This window comes from Triticum dicoccoides, chromosome 1B (assembly GCF_002162155.2).
Source record: "Triticum dicoccoides isolate Atlit2015 ecotype Zavitan chromosome 1B, WEW_v2.0, whole genome shotgun sequence".
NCBI lineage: Eukaryota > Viridiplantae > Streptophyta > Magnoliopsida > Poales > Poaceae > Triticum > Triticum dicoccoides.
In genome coordinates this window covers 79,551,645-79,560,894 of record NC_041381.1, presented here as the reverse complement: position 1 = coordinate 79,560,894, position 9,250 = coordinate 79,551,645, and positions in this window count along the sequence as shown.

Sequence of the window (9,250 nt, the reverse complement as noted above, 5' to 3'; positions counted from 1 at the left end):
CCGCACCGCACCGTACCGAGGGACATAGTTGTACTGACACATCTTCCTTGTATGGACTTTGCCCCATTTATCTATCTTAGGGGTGTGGGTGCGTGGGGGGGTGGGCAAACAGAATAACTGCACTGCGCTTGTCAAACGAGCGCACTGCCGCGTTAGCGCGAGGCCGAGCCGGGGGGTGGGGGGTGGGGGAGGAGTGGTCGGGGCCCCCCTCCCCCATCCTGGCGAGGCCGAGCTAGGAACGATCCGTAGCAGGCGACGACGCGGTGTGCCGCGGCGTCGCATGCGGAGGCGAGTCCGTAACATGACTTGCCCCCATTATCTTATCTTTATTTTTTAGGCGAAAAACCAGCACTGTTATTAATTATTTTTCATTTGTACCTTTTTGATAATTTCTTATGTACTGTTGTGAGTTATTTATGTACTTTAGCCGTTTGTTTTCTCGATCTATGTTAATTTTTTATTTTGTGTTTGATTATCTGTATTATCTTTTGTAACTGGCCAGATATAGTGGGCTTTGCCACGGTTGTGGGCCTTAGCTGTCCGTTTTCTACCACTCATCTTTTCACCCTCCCACTCACCTTTTAACCTCCTATCTTCCCCGTTCCGCTCCTCCCGCATCCCCAAATCGGTTCCTTCTTCGTTCCCCTCTTCTCCTTTTCTCGGAGGGGGAGTTGCTACTCCTGTTTCGCCGCGGGAGCGTCGACCGGAGGGTTCAACCCCAGGGGGTGGAGTTCCGGGTGCTCTATTTTGTTCCTTTTTTTCTCTGCCGTTGACTTTGCTTGCGTCCTCTCATGTTTAGATTTTCCCTCTATTTCTAATCTGTTGCTCTCTTTGCTGACCCAGGCTGCAGTTGCTAGGGTTCCTTTGCTGTTGAACGAGCGTTTGGCGGCAATGATACTGGATTGCGTGGCGGATTTTGTGTTAGGTGGTAAGAGTTTTGCTTTTTGTATGGCGTGCTTCGTTTCTGAAATAGTTCAAATCCCTAATTTTTGTTCATGTGTCTTACAGATCTGGTTCGGCAGATTTTAGGACTGTAGATTTCAATGGGTACATCATCCAGTCCGGACAAATTGAATGTAGGTGATTCCCCCTGTTTTTTGTATGATGTTTTAACAGATCGGGTTTTTAGGGTGTACAGTTGTTGCCGTATCGACTTTATAAGTTGTATGTATTTTGATATATGTTAATTTTGTCCCGGATTGTATGGTGCGTATGGTTTTGGCAGTTGATGCAACCTGCAGACAGTTTGTAGTACTTATCACCACGTGTATTTTGAACTGCTGTCCTCACATTTGAATAGATTGTAGTAGTCAGTGAAGAACTAGTATGGTGGTGAAAAAGTTGTGTTTTCTGAAGTTTTGTTCTGCAAGTGGTGGGTTCATATTTTGTTTTATTCGGGTGAACTTGTAGTGTTTACATAGTTGAACTAACAGATTGTTTTTGTGCTTTTTTGCTAATTATGATGTTGTTGCAGATGTTGGAGTGCCGGTGCCTCCTGATTCTGAGAAATCAGAACGGTTTCAAGATCTTGTGAATGTTATTTTTGAGACACCAAATCCTCTAGAAGAACTTGCGAATGTTGCTGGTGTTTCCCTTATATTTGCTCTTTTTTATCAGCCTTTAATACATATATATGCTTGGTTTCATTAGTTGTTCCTTTTTGTTTGTGTCTGATGGTATGTGTTTTATTTATTTTTGTGTCTGCAATGTTAATTGTGTTTTAATTTATTATGTGCGTGGTTATGTTATTGGTTTATGCAGTTAATGACAGCCATGGTGTTCCAGAGGACATTGCTGATGTTGTTAAAGATATTAATGATGGGATGTATTCACTTAACGTTGATGATGGTGATGGCAACTTGCAGTTGTCTGTTACTCAGTCTCAAAGTGTTGATGGCACTGAGCCTGTAACCCAAGCTGAGGATGTTCCTATGCAGTTACATCTCGAGGATGAAATGATAAGAAAGAAGAAGTATGAATTCCAGAAGAGGAACAAATTGGAACGGCGTCAAAAGGCTGCCTGTGTGCCAAAAAGTGATGTTGATGTTGCTCAAGCTCCTAAATGTGTAGGCGATGAAGGTGGTGACGTGGGTTTATCAACTGTTCATGCTGGATCTCATGGAAGTGACATGCCTGTGAAGACAAACTTGATGCAAACTCGGTTGGCGCAAGCTTTTGATCGTGATGGAGTTAAGGTGAAGAAAGTTGTTTTGAAGAGGAAGTTGTCAGATCGAAATGCTGACGGCACACATAGGCGTAGCCCACATCTGAAAGCTGGTCCCCAACCTGGTAGTAGCAAAGGTGATGCGGATAATGTTGCTGTGAAAATTGGTCCAAGCAAACTTGGTGGCTCCGTTGTTCATCGTAGTCCACGAGGTTTGACAAATAAGAAGCCTTCTTCTTCTCCTCTTCAAGAGCGGTCTTTGTTGAAAGAAAATAAGAAGCGTAAAGTTCATCCTGCAAAGGTGAACAAAGGTGGGAAGAAGTGTGCTCGTGTTGAAGCTGAAGATGCTGCATCTGAAGAAGATGATATTGAAGTTGATTCAGAAGATGAATTTGTAGTGGTATGTGTTTTGTACTGCATGTGACTTGCTAGTTGTACTTGCAATTATTTTAATTTGTGTTTGTGCTGGTATGCTGGCCAGGTGAGGCTGGTCATTGTTTTCATCAATCGAGGGGTGGTATTGATGTTGTTTTAATAGTTGAACTTGTGTAATCTCTTTTTTTACTAACATTCATATGCTTGTTTTGTTTTCTATATTCATTCTTTGCAGTGGTATGTGTTCTTGTACTGCATGTGACCTACTAGTCGTACTTGCAATGATTTAATTGTGTTTGGGCTGGTATTTGCGGCCAGGTGAGGCTGATTATTGTTTGCATCAATTGAGGGGGTGGTACTGATGTTGTTTTAATAGTTGACCTTGTGCAATCATTTTTTTTCTTTTTACTTGCATTCATTTGCTTGTTTTGTTTTCTATATTCATTTTTTTAAGGTGTGGCCTTTTTGTTTTCATTTACAACCTGTTAGCGTTAGGAGTCCGGTTAAGCCGGTGGGAGGCAATACTAGAAAAGTTGCCTTGGATGAAGGTAACCAACGGAAATTGAACTTAACTGTGCGATGTTCGTTGAGAGAGGTTGAAGATTGCGCTAAATTGCTCGAGAGTCGGCATGTGGCTAGGGTTCATGCATCTGGTTTTGGTTCTATTTTCAAGTGGAGGGTGAAGTCTAACATTTCCCGCCCTCTGATGGGAGTTTTGTACCTGAGGATAGATTGTGATACAATGACTCTTGACATGGGTGAGGCTAATAAGAAGCTTCGGATCACTAGCGACGGTATACAGCAATTATTTGGTTTCCCTCGTGGTGGTCGTTCTGTGCCAAGGCCGTCAGAGGACGGATATGAAGACGCTCTCATGAAGTTAAGATCAGAGCTTGACATTAGAAGGGATAAAGATATCAAGACAAAGGATTTGAGGAATAAGCTCAAGGTGCTCGTCAAGGATCCTAGCAAAGATGACCTTGCTCTGAAAGTGTTCTTCATGATTGTGTTTATGAAGGTTGTGTTGCCTGGTTCTGCCCCGCGTGTTTCTAGAGAGGCAGCAATGTTTGAGGGTCTCGTCTTTGAGGACATGGCTAATATGGATTATTGCCAGTTGATGGTTGATGAGCTTAGAAGGGCTGTTGCCAAGTACCAAAATGGTGATACTCTTGGGAAGGCAATCACAGGCTGTGCCATAGGGCCTGTACTAATGTACCTTGACTGCCTTATCCGTGGCAAGACCGCGGATCCTGACATGCGACTCCCCCGCATATGTTTCATGGATCCTGCCAAGCTTTCTGATCTGGTTGATGCAGATTTGATAAAAAAAAGGCAATGCAGATCCAAAGACTTGGGTGTTTGGGAAGCTTCCGGTGAGTTTTGTTTGGTTTGTGTCTTGCAGACCTTTTTTTAATTTAGGTATAGCTATTTTTTGCTGTAGTGGACATGTGTACTGTAGAGTTGTCTGTTTATATTTTGTATGGTTTAGGTATGGTTTTTAGTATTGTTGTTTCTTGTGTGGTTGAACTGAATAACTTTGTTCAACTGGCCTGTTGGTAAATACTAACAAATTGGCAATGACAGCTAAAGTTTTTTAGTGGTGTTGATTTTAAATCTGTTAATATCATGATTTAATTTTCCCTATGTGTTGCATTGATTGATTGACTATTTTTCCCTTTTGTTTGTAGTGGAAAACTCAAGAGGAGGTTGTTTTTTTTCGAGTGTATAAGCGGCCAGTCCTGGAGATGCCATCGTCTCAGGTTCCGAAGTTTTCATCTTTGTCCGATGAGTTGAAGGATGGCTGTGGTGTTGAGGGTGCTGGTTATGCCCCTCCTGGCCCTAGTAATGCTAGTGCTTCACAGAGGCAGGGTTTTGGTATTGATGTTGCTGTTTTAGCGTTGGAGCGCGCTGAGCATATCTTAAGTATGTGTTCTGAGCTGCAAAAGGTCCCAACGACAGTCGAGCGTTTGAGCTGTATCAATGGTAACCTTCCTGAAGGTCATCAATTTAACACTGAGGAAGTTGTTGACTACATTGAGATGGTGAGAATTTTAATCGGTGATATGCGTGACGGTGCCGCTAATCTAGTTCAGATCTCGGTTCGTCTGTTGAACAACATGAAGCGTTTCAGAACTACGCAAAACTCTCGCTGCAAGCCATATGAAGAAAGTGCAAATGTTGTTATCAAGCAGTTTGAGCAGGATGAGGCTGCTGCCACCCACAGCAGGGCTGGTGATTGTACCGAGGCTAATGTTTTTGATCACGAAACAAATGATGTTGGCTTTGAGCGCCCTGATGTTGATGTGAGTCAGTCCTCGGTGTTTGCAATTTTTACTTTGTTGTCCTGCTGTCAGTGTTGTAGTTGAACTTCCTCATCTTCATCTATTTATTAGTAATTTTCTTTCATGCAGATTGATCAGGATGAGGCTGCTGGCACCGACACCAGGGCCGATGATCGTACTGAGGCTAATGTTTCTGATCAGCATATGAACGATGTTGGCTTGCAGCACCCTATTGTTGATGAGAGTCAGTCCTCATTGTTTGTATGTTTTTACTATGTTTGTTCTGTTGTCAGTATTGTAGTTGAACTTCCTGATCTACATCTGTTTATTAATTTTTCTTTTCATGCAGGAGACCAGTCATAATTTTGAAGCTGATGTTGACCGTGGAGTTAATGATCCTTCCACTGATAAATGCAAGGTTATTTTTATTTTCATTGTGTTTATTCATATTCTCTTTAAGTTTCATGCGCACCAATGTGTCCTCCTTATTCATTTTTCTATCCCACACCGTTTAGAGTTTGCAAGGGGGTAGCTACCTTTTTTGTTACTGTTGTTTTAATTCCTTGTGTTTATTGTTGCTCATAATAGCATCTTTTTCCTCATTACATTTTGAATCAGGGTGCTATTGTTGGCGATGAGCCTTGTTTGCCCGTTGGTGATCTTGCTTTGAATTTTAGCAGCAGCAAGTTCGATGATGTTGCAGCGAATGCTTCCAAGGTTTATTTTTCTGTGCACCTGTTTGGTAGTTTATTTTTTATTGTTAGTTTTGTTAATATTATTCACTTTTTCTAAATTTTTATTTTCTTCAGATTACTGATGTTAAACGTGGGGTTGTCCTTAGTGGCGGAGATGATGCTCGTGATGCTCCACTGAGTAGTGGGCGCAATGTTGGTACCAAAGTTGCTGATGAGGATGCTGGTGCTGCCAGCATACTTGATTCCAAATCGCCTGTTGTTGGTATTGCTGGGAATGAGAATGTTTCTGGTTGTGAAGATTTGCCGCCAGAGAATTTCCCGCCTGGAGGTCTTGATTACGGTGATGCATTGCAAGATGCTTCTAGCGTGGAGGAGGTGCCATCCGAGGATGATGATTTACTTCTGTCAAATTCTTCTGACCCCTTGACACAGGAGGCGCTCTTGTCGTCCCAGGATTTTCTTTCTACAGACCCTGAAAGCGCAGTAATATTGGTGTCCTCTCAAGATGTCCCATTGTCAAACCCTGAAACTGGAGGCATAATGGTCTCATCACAGGAACTACCTTCGTCGTCAAACCCTAATAGTCCAGGTAAGCACTTGTAAATTGGGCGTACTTCTCAATTTTGGCATTTTGGACATGTTCTCTTATAGTTGTTGAACTTATTATTTTTCATCATTTTTTCTGCAAGCAGAAAGTGATAATGTTGTTAAGGTTGATACATTTTTCCTCGTTGTTACGAGGTTGCGCACGAACCGTACTAAATGGTTAGTTTGGGATTTTGCCCATAACATTTTTGTATTTTTTTCTCTCGTACGATTATTATTGTTGTTGCAGTAGTCTTAATTCATGTAATTTTTTGTGTTTTTCTAGTCACAAGCCGATGTTTCAAAATAAAGAATGTGATGCCAGTGTTGGTTCTATTGCTAAAGCGTTTGTCCCCACTGGCATGCTCATCTCAGACAGTGCTGATGTTGTTTTATATTCTCTACGTCAGAAGTACCGAGACACTGACAAGTTAATAGTTCCCAGATGGGTGACGGTCAGTATTTTGCTTTTTTTTGTAAATAGGATGATAACTTGTTTTGCCAATTTTCTAACTGTTGTTGTTCTTTTTGTACAACAGACCAAGATCCGTGATGGAAATATTGATTCCAATGTGTTAAATTGGTTCACGAGATCAGGTGCTGATGGTTTCTATCAAGTAGGTGAACTTGGACTTTTTGTACTCATTAACTAGAACTGTCATGTTTTCTTTTCAGTTTAGGGAGGTGTGGGAATGAAATTGATTAGCCTGCTTTTTACACCTGTACTTATGAATGATCCATGCTTTTTATTAAAGATGCACTTATTGTTGCAAGGAAACTGAACTGATATGATTGTTCCTCATTTTTGGGCGGTGGATATAATTTCATAATGATTATGTGATTTTTTGTTTGTACTTCTGAATTTTAATTTCCCTCTTTTATTTTATTGATTGGAGGCTGAATTTTTTGTTTCATTATGACTTTGGTAAATTCATTTTTCCTCTGCGATTTTTTTTCCAGCTTCTTTTCCCTACATTTGATCCGCCGTCATTTTTGCCTACCATGAACCCTAGCGACGAATCTGGGCATTGGTGCTTGGTTGTTCTGAATTTGAGGTTCCGTCGTTTCGACTGTCTTGATTCACTCCGTGATGAAACCTCGGGTGATGCACTTAGATTCTTAAGGAATATGACAGATAATATAAAGAAGCTTTGGAGGGAGTCCAGTGTAGACTGGGCCAAACCATTCTCACCGGTGCATATTAATGGTTTCTCTTGTGAGTTTGTGCGGGTGCCTCAGCAGGAAAACACATGAGTATCCGTTTTTAATGATTTTTGGTGGTTCTTTTTGTTGCTGGGTGGATGTTGTTCCTGTATTTTTCGGATTTTGTGTTGTACCATTTTTTGTTTCTTCCTTTGTTCTACAGGCATGATTGTGGATTCTTTATGCTACAAAACTGCAAGACGTATTATTGCTGGGAGGATGGTGTAATTGAAATGGTTGATTACAGCCATGAAGACATTCTGGACATTAGGAAGACTTTGCTGTACACCTGCGCAACTAGCGATGTGTTTGATGTTGACTTCAGGGGTTTGTTTGGCATCGAACCCTGTACGTGTGCATGGACTTTAGTATTTTTTTTGCAGTTTGTACTTCTCTGTTCAGTACTGTCATGAAATATGTATTTGAACTTACGGTTTGTGTGGACTCTTTTTTTTTATTTTTTTTCAGGTGAGTGGTTGGATCTTGGTGAGCATGACTATAGGTTCTTTGGTAGCCAGTTCTCGGAGCTCGAGCGCATAGCTATTGATCTTAGCCAGGGGCATTCTCCAGAAAAGACAAGATCTGGTGTTATAAAGGGGCGGTTGGGAGCTCTGAGAAGTTCTACGGCTGCTTGTGCAGAGAGCCCTACTACACCCAAGAATCCCATTGTCGAATTGATAGACAGCGATGATGATGTGTTTGACAAGATTGCTGGCGTTGGAAGAGTCACGAGGAGTGCTGCTGCCAAAGGTTTATCTCCCCTTGCTGGAATAGTGGCTCGTAGAGCTAGTGGTGCTAGGAAAGATCCTGCTTTGGAATCTGGCAATGTTGTAAGCACGAAGCGTGCGCCCAGAGCTCCTATAAAGTTTTGCTCCCCTGTGCAGCAGCTTCACCCTCATAAATTCCCTCACCTGGACAAGGCTCGCAGGTTGTATAAGCTGTTTCTTAGTGATGAATGGCGTGAGAAGTATGCCGAGTGAGTATCTCTCATTATTTTTCCTCTTCTTTTTCTTCTGTTGTTTGTAACTGCTAGGTAAATATGACCTGAACTGTTCATTTTTATACAAATCGAACTGCTATGAATGCCTTATCTTGCTTCTGCTTCTTTTTGTTCTTGTGTGTGCTGCAGGAATACATTCTCAATGATACCTCAGCCTGATGGAAACGTAACTGACTTCACTGGGAATCGCATCTGGGAAGTTTTTTCACCCGGGCAAATGATGGAGGGTGATATAATGGACTTCCTCATTGATGATTGGAAGCAAGATCCTGAGAGAAATGTTGATTTCGCATCTGGGAAAAGGATATTGCTGAGTCCATATTTCATCTCGGTAATCAATCAGATCGGTTTCTTTCTGTTGAACAAGACTACCTATTGTTTTTACGAGTTTTAATAATACTTTTGCTTGTTGATCCTTTACCGCTGTCTATTTTCTATTTTGGCTTTTTTGCTGGTTGTGCTTGACTGTTCGTTTTACGAGGATGAAAATAAAGAGTTTAATGTGGAGAGTGCAGCGAGAGATTTCAAGAGCTATGTTAAAGCTAATGAAGACTTGCTCAGTGCCGACCTTGTGAGATCTACTAGCTGATTTTTTCGATTTTTATTTTGTTTGTTGTGATGCTGGTTTTTATTTTGAATATTTAACATCTCTTTTTTGGTCATTTGTTTTTAGATCATGATGCCTCTATTCAAGCCTATGGTTTTATCAAAGGATAGGAAAGTGAACCACTATTCCTTATATGTCATGAGTCGGTACCGAAGCAGCGTTGACATCCTTGACTCTTTACCTTATCCGAAGAACCACCGTCCTTCAAAGAACACCTATCACAAAGACTGCGAGAAGATTGTGAGTGACATTTATTATCTGTACTGGATTAATATTTCTGCATCTTTGTTTCTGCTTTTCTCTGAGACCTAAAACTGTGTGGGTTGTTTTGTTTTTTTG